This window comes from Tachyglossus aculeatus, chromosome 19, assembly GCF_015852505.1.
Source record: "Tachyglossus aculeatus isolate mTacAcu1 chromosome 19, mTacAcu1.pri, whole genome shotgun sequence".
In the NCBI taxonomy this organism is placed as follows: Eukaryota; Metazoa; Chordata; class Mammalia; order Monotremata; family Tachyglossidae; genus Tachyglossus; species Tachyglossus aculeatus.
In genome coordinates, this window is record NC_052084.1 from 10,640,343 (window position 1) to 10,656,651 (window position 16,309).

Sequence of the window (16,309 nt, forward strand, 5' to 3'; positions counted from 1 at the left end):
GAAAGTACCATTGATTCTGTCTCCTGTCTTTCTCTCCCCTTAATCACTCCATTGTCTTTTCGTTTGTCCTTTCTCTCCTGTCTTTCTCCTCTCTCTTTTCTTTCCCCTTTGGCTTGCAGCTGCCACCAATTCAAGTTTCAGTGTCTACTGCCAGGCCTAGCCTCTCAATGAAATATATTAGAAAACATTTAAAGATTGTTTGATAAATGATGGTTTTGATGTAATGGTTGTCCACATTCCAGACACTGCAACACCAGACGTTTCATAGCTGGCCAAAAGAGAAAAATGAAAGAGTTGATTTCTTAATATAGTTCAACCATCAGGGTATATGTGTTGGACATTTTTAGATATTGCTTGTTTTTGGTTTTGTGTAAAGCACTGATTATTTCAAAAGGAATCATAAATGATAGATTCTTTTCTAAACACGGGAGAAATCCAAGTTTATTTGCCCAAATGAATTTGGCTGCTTAAAGGCTTAGTTCTCCCAAGATAATTAGTTTATGTCTCTGGGTCTCTGCTTACAATTACAACAAGTAAGCAGTCTCTTCTCAAAGGCAGAGTCAAAGATTTACTTGTAGAGTGAATTGAGAGGGGCCCAGCCCTGTTAAGTCTCGCTTTGATTTCAGAGTTTTGGTGATAAAAATTGGATGAAGAGACGATAGAGCTGCAGCCTTTGGGCTCTGACCCCTCATGAATTCACCTGAAGTAACTTGTTACCTCAGGGTGCAGCCACACCCCACCAGTACTAAATTGTCTGCTGGGCGGGTGAATAAACAGGAGGGGCCCACATTGATTTGCTTACACGGAGCACAAACAAATACATACAAACCCAGTGATGGCCCCCCACCAAAAATATCTGGAGTCTTTGTCATTCTAGCTTGCGCTTCTTGTGCAAAACTTCGAGTATGCTGAGTAAAGCCTTTTTTCCCTCCCCCTTTTCACTCATGCATAGGGGTAGTGACTCTGACTCTTTCCCAGGAAGGAACACAGTCTAGTCTGGGGTCTTAGCCAGCTGAAACAGATTCTTGCTCTACCTGAAAGAGTTTGCTCCAGAAAACATTCCTGAGAGATTTCCTAAAGGAAGGACCTTCCTTTCACCACAGGTATTACTGCATTTTTCTCATTTGGGGCTCCTGCTAAATCTAACGACATGGAAAAGGGTTAGAGAATGAAGTTAGGGGAAGGTGGATGGGGGAAACTGCTAAATATATCAGAAAGGCCTGCATACCTGGGTGATTTATGTATCGAATATGCCAGTTCTTTTTGTGGCTGTGGATGTTTGTCCCTTGGATTCAGACTCTTCCCTTTGAAAATTTTTACCTTGGGCCCATTGAGCAGAGAGCTCTGCTCTCCCTTAAACCCAAAACAATCTGGAGTTGGTTTCTTTTAGACTGACGTCAACTTTTGGTCCTTTCTCTCATACTGTCAAGTCATTGCTCGGGATGCCAAGGAAGTTTTGTTTGTAGCTGTGAATGCTTATGAAGCAGGAAGCCAAGTCTTTCTAAATTGCTTGCTGTGCCTCAGTGCAAATTTATATTGAACTCTTAATGGCGGGAACCTTTTTTTTCCAGAATTAGAAGAGCTTTAGAACAGTGATCTCATTGCTGGATGTGTTTTTCTATCTACCTTGGGCTTCAGCCCACAGCAAAATTCTGCACACTTAAATATATGAGATGACACACAGTTGCCCCCCTTGCCATTCATAAGAGGGGCGCAAAGCACTTTGTAATCATTTTGAAAATTTCCATTGATGAAGCAGTTGTTAGGGTGTCAGTTTGCTTGTGGGCAGCTGGATATGCCAAGATTGCCAGCAGGACCACCAGGGAAATCAGTTAATAGGTGGTATCTATTGAGCACATACAGTATGCAGCACTGTACTAAGCTCTTGGGAGAGTACAGTAGAACAGGATTCCTGCCCCCAAGGAGCTGACAATTTAGCAGTGGTAAGTCATTTCACTTTGTGCCTGTTTCTTCATGTAAAACAGGGGTTAAATATCTGTTTTCCCTCCTCCTTCGACTGTGAGCCCCATGAAAGAGAGGGGCTCTATCTGAACTGATTGTATTGAATCTACTGCAATGCTTAGTGCAGTGCTTGGCACTTAGTAAATGATTAATAAATAGAGCAATTATTGAAATTAAGACTGAGACAAGGAATGCTACAGGATGCTGAATTGAAGATTGCAAGGCCTTTGGGTCACTAACCATGTCCCTACCAGTTGCAGACCAGGGAATTATTCCTGAGATGCTCAATTTACAGAGTCATGTTACCCTATGAAAGTGAAACAGCATGAAAGACCTTGTTTGAGAGTGACTCACTGTAGAATGGTATGATGATACGCAGAAGTTGAGCAACTTTTCTTCATACCTCATGAAAATTACCTTGAAATAGACTGTGTATATGAACTGGCCCAGCTTTTGGAAGCAGGAAACTTGAAGGAAGTTCTTGCAGGTGAACTTGACAAATTCTGTTTCTGCTTTGGATGAAAGCCATATTCCGTTACATAGCTCTATTCTCAATGAGTGAGTGATTTTACTGGAGCAGACTATTAAATGGCATTTATTTAACCTTTGAAAATACCCCTGAGAGCTATATACAATTTTTCCCCCCTTTGATTCAAATTTACAGAGGCTCGCTCAGCAGAGCTCACCTCTCCTTTGCTTTCTCCCCTTGCACATTTGTTTCCGAAGCTCCGATTGAGGGCTATAAATATCTGACAACAGCTCCTCTCTGCCTCTTCCCCTCCTGTCTTCCGTAACCTGGCAGAAACCTTGGGAGCATATTTAGAGAAATAGTGAGCAAGAGAATAAATTACCCTGATATCGTTTTCTAGTGGTGCACTTAACGCGAGGACTTACTTCCAGTCCTTGCTTAATATAGGGATGGGCCGGGGGGGAATAGGTAGAGGACATGATGTGAAATTAGAGATTTAACAAATCATGCATGATAGCTCCATAGAGATCACGAGTAATACCGACAACATGCTAATTGTCAGTCAGTCTACCCAAAAAACAGCTCTTCTGCTGAGCTTTAGTAAAATCCCCTGTCGTTAAATTTGATCTTTTGGATGGGGAGATTGATAATGAGCCTTCTTTCTCCACCAAAAAAAGCGATCGCTGGTGAAATTCTGGTCAGTCATTCTTCCTAATGCTTTAGACCCACCCAAGAACTGGGATTAAAGAGTTGGCAATAATACGCTGCTGCTCTTTGTAACCAGGATCAATCAGTTAATCGTATTTATTGAGCGCTTACTGTATGCAGAGCCCTATACTAAGTCTTGCGAGAGCACACTATGACAGAGTTTGTAGGCAGGTTATCTGCCCATAAGGAGTTTACAGTCTAGAGGGTCCTTTTCTTTATCCTATCATTGAATGAAAATGGACCATTAGTATTGTTAGGAAGAAATAAAGCTCCTGTAAATAAAACAACTCCAAACAATTATTAAGAAGCGAAATGCTCGTTATTTCCCACACATTGTGTTTTTCAACTAAGGATTCCATAAAGTGCATTGGCAAGTAAACCTTCCAGACTTCAGATTGGGAGAGGTTGTGAACTCAGAAAACTGGGGTGGGGGAGACGAGGTGGTATTTCTCATCATGACCATCAAAATTTTGCAGCCAGGTAGGGGCAGAAAGGTGGGCTAGACAGCCCCTTTTCTTATTCCCCAGGTGAAGGAATGAAGATAGTCCCTCTACTACCATGCTGAATCATGACTTAAAGGTTAAACCCACCTTCCCACCTGTCAAATAATTCGACCAAAATGATGTATTGGTTTTAAAGAATGTCATTGTTTAGTAACTTGAGAACATGAAACGTGTTAATATTAAGCCATCGAGCTTCCAGGGTTAAAGACTATTTCAGACCCTCCTGTTAACCACAACGTGTCTGTTGCATAGAGAACTGATTAAAAAAATCCCAGGCTTCAATTTTTGTGAAGAATTCTGGACAGAAATGATTTAAAATGGAGGCAAACCATTGCCCTATGTTTCTTTCTGAGTGCAACTGCTGTACTATTTTTACACAGCCATTGCCAGAGGCTACTATCAACCCAAGGTTCCTATTGAATCAAATTTCCCTATTGTGTAAATTAGACCCGGGGAGTAAGTTATGCACTTTGGGAAGAGGCTTTAACTCTCTGAAGCCACCAGGGTCCCATTTAGTCCACTGAAGCAATTATATAGTAAATGGGGCCCTGTTGGCCTGAAAGAGTTATTGCTACTTCCAAATGTGCCTGATGTACTACATTGGGCAAATCAGGTGTTGCGTTTTTTATGCTAGTTTTTCACTTTTGCAAAAATTACTGCCCTGCTCTTTATTCCCCAAAACACTAGCAAAAAAAACAGGTAAGATTTTTTTTTTTCTTCTGTTTAAGGGTTTTAAGTCAGGTGACAAATTCTGAAGGCAGGTGGTAGGATGCATTTATTGGGCCCTAGACTAGGGCACTTTCATTCTCAGTTTTTCAGAGGTCAGTTATACAATTTGTGAAGCATCCAGGCCTTGGCTTTAACCTTCTCGAAACAGCTGTCTATATAGCTCCAGAAGATTGTCTACTTTGGATCATGTTTCTATTCACTGGTGCCACTACTGGAGAATGGGCAGAGGGGAAAAAAGAGTAATTCAATTGAAACCAATCAATTTTCCTCCTTTTCACTGGTTCCAGTAAAAGTTCTGGTGGTGCATAGGGTAAAATAATTGGTTTGGATCAATCAGTAATATTTATTGAGCGATTACTGTGTACAGAGCAGATCACAGGTAGATTTCATTCATTGCAAAATGGGGCCTTAATACCTGTTCTCCCCGCCTACTTAGACTATGAGCCCCATATGGGACAGGGACTGTATCTGTCTGGATTAACTACCCCAGATCTTAGAACAGTGCTTGATACATAGCAAGCACTTAACAAATACCATAAAAATTTTTATCCTAATCATTTTCTCCAGTTAAGATTTTAAAAATGATTTGGTCGGCATTAAATCTCTAAGGAATTTTAAAAATACTCTGAAGAATATTCAGAAAGTTCACAGGATAAACCTTACGTATCCACTTAGTGAGCGGTGTCTTTTTGAAAAGAATGTTCTGTGACTCAGTCATATTTATTGAGTGCTTATTGTTTGCAGACCACTGTATTAAGTGCTTGGGAAATTACAACAGAGTTGGTAAGCACACTCCCTGCCCACAAAGAGCGTACAGGTTAAAGGACTATGAAAGTTACATTGCTTAAATCTCCTCAGGTCTAATTATGCTGGCATCTATGTTGCCCACCAATTCTGTTATACTCTCCCAGGTGCTCAGTACAGTGCCCTTCACACTGTAAGTGCTTAATAAATATGATTGATTGATTACACAGTGTACATCAGGACCAGTTTATTTTTCCTTCATTATGCACCTTCTGCCCTAACACAGGTGCCTGGAGTAATGATGTCAGCCTGAGTAGGCCAGCCTTTTTGATGCCAATATTTTGTTTATCTGTATAATACTATCTCTGTAATATGTGTCCTGTAACATCCTGACTGTTCCAGGAATGACCCAAGCAAATTATAAGACTGGCATTGGGTATATATTTGTGTATTCACAGCTTTGGAGCATTTGCCTGATGGAAATTGGTTTAACTAGGCCCGGGAGGTGGGTACCTGTAGGGGTCTGGGAACCATAGAAGCTGGTGACCTGGCTGGTGGCCTAGCCAGTAACAGTTTAGGAGATTGTAGGAAGGAAGGGGCTTAAACCAAGGAGGCAAGAATCTGCTTTATCTGCTAGGGAGAAATGCCATTATGAAGTCCACTTGAGCGGGACTGGGAGAAGGCCTCATAGAGAAGAAGGCATGTGCTTGAGGAGAGAGCCTCAGCTGGGTTTGTAGGTGGGTAAACTTTGAAAACTCTTCAAAACCCGGAAAGGAATGATTTCCTCCACTTACTGAGATTGAGCTGGTTTTCCCCCAAATAACAACTTCTCTTTATTTCTCTTTCTTGGTTAAGAGGACTCTTTCCATTTTACAGATTAAAACAAAAAAACAAAAACCAAGACAGATAAAATTATTGGCAAAGGTATAATTAGAGCAGTAACCTGTCAGGATCCACTGTTATGGGCCCCTTAGGCCATACTGATTCCAATAAGAAACATTTACTAGGAAATTTTCTTTTATAAAATAAAATTGCACAACTGCCATTTTCCTTTTTCATTTTACCTATTTTCAATAGAATGCCAAATCAGGCATAGTCCTGTGCCATTCTTTCAGCCTTTCCGTTATCTCAGTGCTTTGTAGCTGCTTCAAGCATGCAACAAAACATGCAAAGTGTTATGATGTGTTGCCATGCTGACAGTGTCAACTTAACTACAGCTGACAAACAGTTTTTAAATAGAACTTGTCAGTTCATTATAGTATTCTCCATCTGTGTGTTTTTCCTTCCCCCATAGAGCTTTGGAAAAATGTTACCACAATAGTTTAGTTTACACGTTTAGTCCCTAGCACTAATGACTTACTAAGTAGTGTATTTTGGAGATGAAGCAAAATAATAAACAATGTTCAAAAAGGATGCCCTTTTACATTTACCTTAAAAGCTCTGAAAGTCTCTTGCTTCTGCCATCTCTCTTGACCTTCCCTGTTACTTATTTTGATTCTCTGCTTTTGGGCCTTGATTGTACCACTTATTCCTGAGAGATTACTCAACCATGGGTCCCTTCCTCTGAGCCCAAAACACAGGAAAGGCGGCAAGGGTCCTTCCCATTGAGCTTAGAGGAAAGGAGGCATTAGGGAAGAGACTGAGGGAAGATGGTCTCCTCAGTGACATGGTAGGGAGTGTGTGAGCACCCTTCCCTTTCTAGCTTACCACGCTCAGTGATGATGCAGTCTGTGTGGATGAGATGCTGGAGAAAAATCAATCAGTTGTGTTTATTGAGCACTTACACTGTGCAGAGCACTGTAATAAAAGCTTGGGAGAGTATAATATACCAGAGTTGTTAGACATGTTCCGTGACCACAAGGAGCTTACAGTCTAGAGGAAAAGGGATCCTTCCCTTTAATTACTTTGGTTTTATACTGAACAGCACTGGCTGGCATTGCTTAAGAGTAACTTTTGTTAAATCAAATCTCATTAAGCGTTTACCTGTGTTCTGGACAGTGATGCGATTTTACAGGAGTAATACAAGCCTTAGGAGTTCTCCTTCCCTAGTGGTTTGATTTTGCTACCTTTATATGCCATTCCTGAATTAAAAACAACTGAGAAATTAGATTTTTTTCCCAAGAAAAAGCCTACTTAATCCTTTCATTTCTTACGGCAAAGGTAATCTTTGTTGTACTGGTTGTTCAGGATTCGAGTGAACACATGGGCAACAGCTCTGAATGTCTCTAGGGAAACATTTTGAAAGTGTTTTCTTCTTGTTACCAGGAATCCAGGGTAGATCCAGTGGACAATGGTTTACTGGGAGAAAAGAAAAAAGGGATGGCCCAGTTATATAAAATTAAAGCATATGAATGATTCAGTATTTTCTTGACTGTGATCTCTTCATTGTTCAGCAACGCTAGTATCTTCTCAAACCCAAAGCAGACTCACCAACAGATATTCAAAAGGAAAAAGAGTAGGGAAAAAAGGGAATGATACATTCAAACTTAACCTGTCATTTAAAAAAATGGAGTGTGTGCTGGAAAATATTGATACAGTCATCTGGTTTCCAATTCTTTAATGGTACAGAAGGTAAGAGAAATGGAATCATATATATAAAGCCAACACCTTTCATTTCTTTTAGGTCTGACAGTATTCAACCTGAACCAAGCCAATTACTTCCAGATGCAAATTTAATCAAAAAATTTAAAAGAATAGAAATGAAAATTAAGTGGTACAGTTCAGATGTTTGTGTTAAACTGAACATGTTAGTTCTCACTAGCACCACCTGAGCTACAGTTTCATCATGTATCAGCAGCTATAACTGAGAGCCTTCTTAAGGCCTTTTTATGGACATATCTGTAATTTATTTATTTTAATGCCTGTCTTCCTCTTTCACATGACTGTAAGCTCCTTGTGGGCAGGAAACATGTCTACCAACTGTTGTATTCTTCAAGTGCTTAGTAAAGTGCTCTGCACACAGTAAGCGCTCAATAAATACCATTGAGACCCTGCTTTGTACCCTGGAAGAGTTTCATTTTCATTTAGAAACAAAATCAACTCAGTTATACTGAAAACGGGGGGAAAAGATGGGAGTCAAGTGGCCCTAGTTGAGGAAACTCAAATTTCTAAGTTCCTGAGATCACAAAATAAAACAGTGGAGAAATATTTAGGGGCCAAATGAGTGCAAAAGAAGTTAACAGATGAATCAGTCATAGTAATAGGGAATATCAGTGACCAAGTCTTAAACTGGTACATTCCAAACAGAAAGGATAAACTAAGTAGTAGCAGAGTGGACTCGGTGACCTTACTCTAGTTGGATTTTGTAATTAGCATTTAAGTAGGTGCAATATTAAGTGAACACAGGAACATGCATGAAATCACTTGAAGAAATAGAAACTAGCGGCCGGGGACGGAGATGAAAAGGGTTCTCAAAATATATATGCTTAAAGGCTATGGGGATATCATTCAAGACTAAGTTCCACAGAAATAATAGCAGGAAGATGTGAATTAGAAACACGATACTAGATATGAACTGTGCACCTGGAATTAAGGTGGAAGACACCTGGAGTGATGGGGAAGCGTGAGCAACGAAGGTAGAAAAGCAGAAGATTATTGCATGAGAGGTTAAGATAATTAAAAAAAGATATAATAATGGCAACTTGCTTCTGTGGGGACTAGATTGGAGAGATGCTAGAAGACAGAGCTGGTGTTAAATGCATTAAAAAATAAGCTGAATTTTTTTAGCATCTCTGCTCCCAAGAGCCCAAGATCCTTTCATGTAATATTGTACTTTCCTTTCCTGAACCCCGATGAGATAAATAGGGCCAGGTTTCATTGTGCAGCTAAGGAAGGTGATGAAAAAGCCTGGTCCAAGATCACGCAGCTGGTCAGCAGTGTAGCTGGAACTGAGACCCAGGTCTCTTGATCTCAGCCTGGCAGTTTTTCCACTTGATTACATAAGAGAGCCAGACCTAAAGAATTCCCTTGGATTTCACCACAGATAGAGCTTCCTAATTTTGTGCTCTTCCTCATAAAGAGAAAAACATCTGAAAAAATAAATGGTACAGTTATTTCTTGTCACTGCAGTAGAAAGAGCACAGGCTTTGGAGTCAGAAAACCCGAGTTCTAATCTTGGCTCCGCCACTTGCCTGCTGTGTGACAATGGGTGAATCTCTTCACTTCTGTTCCTCAGATTCCTCATACCCCTTCTCCCTCCTACTTAGACTGTGACCCCCATATAGGATAAGGGACTGTTTCTGATCTGATTATCTGGAAAAGTTTCATTGTCATTTGGAAACAGTCATCTCAGTTATATTGTGTGATCTACGGGGGAGAAAATGGGAGTGAGTGGCACTGGTAGAGGAAACTCAAATTCATTTGAGTACAGTAGTTGTAGAATACTTGGCACATAGCACTTAACAAATACCGTGATTATTATTTCCTCAAAATTTTCCATTGACATATTGTGTGGGGGTGACAGTAGGTAGGACAAAGGCAGTGACCCCATGGGGTCTTTCCCCAGGCATGGCACTGCCAGGTTGATCCTGATAGTATTGTACTCTCCCAGGTGCTTAATACAGTGCCTTGCATATAAGTGCTCAGTAAATACCACTGATTGATTGAAAGACCTTTGGGCAGAGCAGGTGATGGAAGCAGGCCCTTCAGAGTTGGAGTGGGTCAGCTGTGGATCTGTTGGGCTCATCCCTTGTTCTCTGGTGTCCAGACCTAGGCCTGGAGATGTGAGGTTATGGTCAACCTCACCAGGTTGTGGAACTGGGCCAGAGGCTATACCATGGTTCCCCTTCCCTGCCTCCTGCTGCCTCCATTATCAATAAACAGAGGTGGTGGTTGCTACTGACATGAGTCACTGCACAGCCTGAGCTGCATCAGCTCCAGTTCAGCTGGCCCATCCTTGGCACTGCTACTGCTTGGTGATGATAACTGTGGGCTAGTAGACATCGGTGCTGGGCACTGACAGAAAGTAGTGTTTCCAGGCAGCTTGTCCTTATGAGGTCCGTGAATATCAAGCCTCTGGTTCGTTCATTCATTCATTCACTGAATGATTACTGTGTGCAGAGCACTGTACTAAGCTCTCGGGAGAGTACAATATAACAATAAACAGACACATTCCCTGCCCACAATGAACTTACAGTCTAGGGGTGCTAAGTCAGGGCAGCAGTGACCCTAGAAAAGGAGGAGAACAAGATTGTGACAACATGGCAGGGAGGCTGTTAATTCATTGAGCTCCTGTTGGTTGTTTATGCTTGTTATCGTACATTTACTATTTGCCTAGGCTCTGGGCCAAGAAGTGGGGTAGATATAAAATAATCAGATCAGCTATATAATAATAATAATGATGGTACTTATTAAGCACTTACTATGTGCAAAGCACTGTTCTAAGCGCTGGGGAGGATGCAAGGTTATCAGGTTGTCCCACGTGGGGCTCACAGTCTTATTCCCCATTTTACAGATGAGGTAACTGAGGCGCAGAGAAGTTAAGTGACTTGCCCAAAGTAACACAGCTGACAATTGGCGGAGCCGGAATTTGAACCCATGATCTCTGACTCCCAAGCTCGTGCTCTTTCCAGTAAGCCATGCTTCTTCTCTAATATGCTTTGTCCTAACTGGGGCTTGTCATCCAAGAGGTAGAAAGAGGAGGTATCTGTTTTACAGAGGAGGAAACTGAAGCCCAGAGGGGCTGTGACTTGTCTAAGGTCACACAGTTGGCCATTGGCAGAGCAGTGACTAGAACTCTGTTCACCTGATTGACTGCCATCCCCTTGCTCTTTCCCTTGGATCAACTGTAAGAGACTCACTCTCAAGTGTCCTGAACTTTCTCTCCCTTAAAAAAATGGTATTTGTTAAGTACTTTACTATGTTCAAATCCTGTTCTTTCTACGTGCTAGGGTAGATACAAGTTAATCAGATCAGGTTGGGCACTGTCCCTGCCCAACGTGAAGTTTGCAGTTGAAGAGGGAGGGAGACCAGATAAGGATTCCCCACTTCACAGTTGAGGAAACTGAGGCACTGAGAAGTTGTGACTTGTCCAAGGTTACACAGCAGGCAAGTGATAAAACTCAGAATTAGAATCCAGGTCATCTGACTCACAGTTCTGTGATCTTTCCATTAGGCTATGCCGCTTCCCACAGCTGTTCTTCCCAGTAGCTTTTTCTGCTTGTTCCTCACTCTTCTTGTTCTCCCTTTCTCCCTTGTCTCTCAGTGATCTGCTCCATTTTCCCCTTCCCAAGTTTATACCTTACTTAAAACGAAAAGATGACCCATCTAATCTGAGGCGAAGAAAACTTGAATGTAGATGCTGAATGTAGAACTTTGAAGGGTATACAAAAATGATTAGCTTCCTGAACATTGATAGGAAGTATAGTTGCTTTGAACCGTGTATAGAAAGCTTCATTTTACCTCCTTTGACCTGTTACCCATAAAAAGAGAACAAACCAATTTGTAAACGATATAAGTCTGGGATCCCACAAACTGATAAAACAAATAAAATGCAGCAAGGTAAATTGTTACAATCACTCTGGGCTTTCATTAATGATAATAATTAGCCCTGTTCTGAGCTATATTGACAAAGCATTCTAGTGTTCATGAAAGCCGAGCTCATATTCTATGAAATAAAGAACTTGGTAATTAGATGATCTAGTGGAACTTACCTAAATATGCAATAAAGTTCTAACTTTTAACAACAAAATACTAAAGATAGTTTGCAAACTGCTTACTGATTCATATAAATAGATGTCTATTGTCATGATTATCATAGCTTCTGAAATATCTTCTTGGCTGAGAAATTGTTTGCCTGCATCTTTATAACCAACATGGAAATTAGATATTAATATATACTGGGAGAGACGGAGGCAGTGAGAAAATACTTAACAAAGAATGAAGGGATCGTGCCATTACTGACAAGTGACATTGCTTTGGAGTTACTCAGGAAACCAGCAAAGAGTGTAGATATCAATTCCTGTATAAAAGCAGGTTTACAAAGCACATAATAATGGTGACATTTTGTTAAGCGCTTAGTATGTGCGAAGCACTGTTCTAAGCACTGGGGAGGATACAAGGTGGTCACATTGTCCCACTTGGGGCTCACAGTCTTAATCCCCATTTGACAGATGAGGTAACTGAGGCTCAGAGAAGTTAAGCGACTTGCTCGAGGTCACACAGCAGACGTGGGGGAGCTGGGATTAGAACCCATGACCTCCGACTCCCAAGCCCGTGCTCTTTCCACTGAGCCACACTGCTTCACTCTACTAACATACTAGCACAACAAAACTTGAGGCAAAGGTCTTTTAAAGAAGGATCGTGTAATTGGTTTGTGCATATCCACTTAAAAAGCTAAGCAGAAGACAAATGATTTTCTGAAAACGGCAATTTTAAAGTACCTTGATTTTTTTTTTTTTTTAAGTCAGAACAATGCGTTGCTCCGCACATTCCAGAAATGGGAGCTGGTCTTTTGCAGCAGAGTTTTATGAAGGTAGTTCTGATTTTCTTCTTGCTATCTGAAGTGATGGCCAAGGCCCCATAACCTTTATATTGAGCTGGAGGTAAAGGAAGGATTTGGGTAGATTTCATTCTGAGGTAAATTTTGTGACCTTGAAAGTCCGAGATGACACAGGCCTTTCACTATGCCACATACCTAGACCTGCCTTCTCTTAGGACTAGAAGGACTAGTACAGTGCTCTGCACATAGTAAAACACTCAGTAAATACCATTGATGATTGATTACTCCTCTTTGAATTGCCTGTTTAATTTTCACTAGCTGCAAGATTTGTGACGGTCAGTCATCGTGTGATGTCGTGTCTTCTAGAATCTTCCTGTTGTTGTTTCTTTGCATGTTTGCAACTGCACAATATTAAATACCACAAAATAACTTTGAATGGCAAAGATGTAAAGACAGTCAATTGTATTTATTGAGCACTTACTGTTTGCAGAGCAGTGAACTAAGCGCTTGGGGGAGTGCAACGTAACAATAAGTAGACACATTCCCTGCCCACAATGAGCTTACAATCTAGAGGAAAATTCCAGCTTCCTGGAGCTGTCAGAGATTGAACCCAGGACCTCACACTTGCAAAGCCCTCATATGTCATTTTGAATATATTAAGGCAGCCAGGCATCCCATCTACGGCCTCAGTGGGCCATGCTTGGCAGGGGCTATGAGGCTCACATTCTTCGACTGAGCCCCACGAGGTACCAGGGACCGTGTATAATTCCCACCTGTGAATTCTGTCCCAGCGCACAGCTCAAAGCCCTGCACACAGTAAGCACGTTATAAATATTACTATTACTACTAGGGACAAGAGTGTGAGAGTGGCCCTGCCCAATCCTCATCACTCTAACCAATTCCGCCATGCAGGTTCTCAGTCCTGAAGTCTCAGGAACAAGACTCATCTGTCATTCCTGTGGGAAGATTCCATCATCATAGAAGCCCTTCAGTTCATACCAGGTCCTGTCGTCCAGACAGGTCAGTCGGGGATACACTTATCCAATAGTTGAGGGATGTTTAGCCTTGCCTCTCTGCAAGATTGGAGTTTGGGGTGAGTACCACAGATTTCTCCAACTGGAATTTGGCAACTTAGATATCTACAGGGTGAATAGTGTTACTTACACGATGCCGCCATACTTGCCAAAGTCTCTCTGGAGAAGAATAGCAGATAAGCATTTTTTTCCTCTAACTTGGAGAGGTTGTCTTTCTCCTGCTTAAATCAGACTTTTTACTGCTTTCTTTTTATATGTGTGTATGTCTATATATGTGTGTGTATGTGGTTTTTATTTTTTACTGCCCTTTAACATACAATGACTTTTATTTATGTTAGTCATCTTTTATGCCAAAATGTCACAAAACATTTTGTTGCTGATTATAGTCTGCATAGGCAAACTTCAGTGAATTACGCCCCCGTTCCATTCATCATGCCAGGAGCACCTGGCAGGTCAGAAAGGAAGATAAATTTGAAGGAATGATAGATGAACCTCGAAATGTTCAGCGATTTGGTTTGAGAATTCACCTGCTTCCAGGGCTTTGGAAAAATCTCTTGCCTTTCTCTTCCACCTTCATACTGCCTTTCCTCTCATTCCTGAGAACTGTTTGTCAGATCTTTAGTAAGCTTTTATCAGAAGAATTATGCACTTCTGTTACTGATGTTTTCCTCTAGCCTCAAATGGCTTCCTGTATTCGGACATGCCCTTTACTGGTCTCCTTGGAGTTTCTCTATGGCACATTCTCCAACCTCCTCTTTCTGCCCTGGGATCACAGGAATTCTCATCACTAAAGATTCCAGGTTCTTATGAAACAGCCCTTACCATTGTTTTCAGAGGCTCAAGCACATGGATGAGAAGGAAATAGCCCACAGCCGAACCCATCCTCCTAAGCCATTTTATTTTGGTTCAGGGGCTAGATTCAGTTGGAGCTAGTTACTTCTGTCTGTGGTATCGTCAACCCAGTTCCGTTCCAGCTGTGACCCCGAGGCCAGTGACATATTTACTGACCATATTTGTGACTAGCTCATTAAGCAAGGAGCTGTTATGGGATAAAGAGACTGCACTTTAGGGAGTCATGGATTTTCTGGACTCTTCCCTGTATTTAGGGCTGATCTTCTCTGACCTTATCATAAGTGTTAGTGGGTTTTTTTGGATGGTTTGTGTTTGATTGTAGAGGCCATAGTTCTCTTGGGACATGGACACACACACACACACACACACACACACACACACACACACAAATATGTGGACACTGCCTCCCCCCCCACTACAAAATCCTACATCAGCTTTTAGGATAACTGGGTTAAAATTCATCACAGCTGTTGTACGATGAGATCATTTGTAGGAAATAATTTTGAAAGCATCAGTGCTAATTTGGAAGGGGAATATTTCATTCTTTCATAAAAAGGAAAGGTGACTAAGCAGAAGGATTGGAAAAAGTGATTAGAGGCAGAGATTTTCATTCATAAGGAAAGAGTGAAATATGAAGATGGTGCAATGTGACTACCATACAGTGGAGACTAAGTTTAGAATATCCTAATGCTTTCGTAAATCATAGCCTTGGACTGAAGTGTGTAATGGAACCCGTTGTGATTCCATGGCGTAAGCACAGATCGTGCGACACTACCGGCTCACCCATTGCCCGGACTGCAGTCCTGTGACTCACCCTATCCCACGATCCTCCAACGAGCCTAAATCCCATCAGCATAATTGCTGGCTTGCAGAGTAAATTTAAACAGAACTAGGCAGCTTTAGGGGCCTGGAAGAGAAATCCTGATCATACCACCTCAAATTCTGCTCAGTTCTCTGAACCTCATAATGTGCACCTTATGCACATTCAGTGGTGACCAAATATAGCAATGCTACAGAGGGGGAGTGATTCCACAGCCCTTTGAATGTTATATAATCTGATTTTTGCATTCAAGGGGCCTGTGAAGAAATGCTAAGTATAGCCATCTAAGATTAGAATAATGGTTCATCTGATGGGGTCAGTCCTCATGAGCACATTTGGTTGTCCTGGCCTGGATGGGGCTGAGGGCATAGCAGAGGTAGATATAACCACAATTTAGATGGCACAGGGCCTGTAGTTTCAAAGGAGAGAGTTTAAAGCAAACACAGGGAAAGTAAGGTAGTAGGGTTGGGGAATAAAGGGAGATAAGGGCTAAGAAAAAGAATCTTGACTCAATCTTAGCTCCCCTCAGCACATCTCTATAAGCTATTTGCATTTCCCCCACAGAAATGGTGTCTCTTCAGGCCCAGCTCTAGACTGACAGTTCCTTGTGGGCAGGCATCTTGTCTACTGACCCCCTTCCCACACCATCCCTTTAGCCTGGAACTGCCTCCCCCTTCATTTAAACCATTCTCCCCATCTTCAAAGTGTTATTAAGGTCACATCACTTCCAAGACGGCCTCCCTGACAGCCCTTATTTTCCCTTTCCACCCTCCCTCTGCATTGCCTAAGCACTCAGCTCTGTACCCCTCAAGCACTTGATAGTCACCTCACTCTGAGCCTCACAGCATTTGTGTACATGTCCTTACAATGTGCCACTTCCCTACCTGGAATTTATTGCCTGTCTCCCCCTGTAGACTGTAAGCGTCTTGTGGAGAGGGATCATGTCTACCAACTCTTATTCATTCAATCGCATTTATTGAGCGCTTACTGTGTGCAAAGCACTCTTCTAAACACATAACACATATATTTTACTTTCCCAAGTGCTTAAGA

At 41.6% G+C, this 16,309-nt stretch overlaps 1 protein-coding gene across 3 annotated transcripts in view; it reads left to right on the forward strand.

Moving 5' to 3' along the window:
- Positions 1-16,309, forward strand: part of ESRRG (estrogen related receptor gamma) — a 449,507-nt gene that overhangs the window by 215,315 nt on the left and 217,883 nt on the right. The window contains exon 2 of one of the 3 annotated variants that reach the window (XM_038760936.1): positions 13,466-13,573. The exons of the other annotated variants lie outside the window; for them this stretch is intronic. The gene's annotated coding sequence lies outside the window, so the exon portion shown is untranslated. The remainder of the gene's footprint in view (positions 1-13,465; positions 13,574-16,309) is intronic. 3 annotated transcript variants of the gene reach the window in all.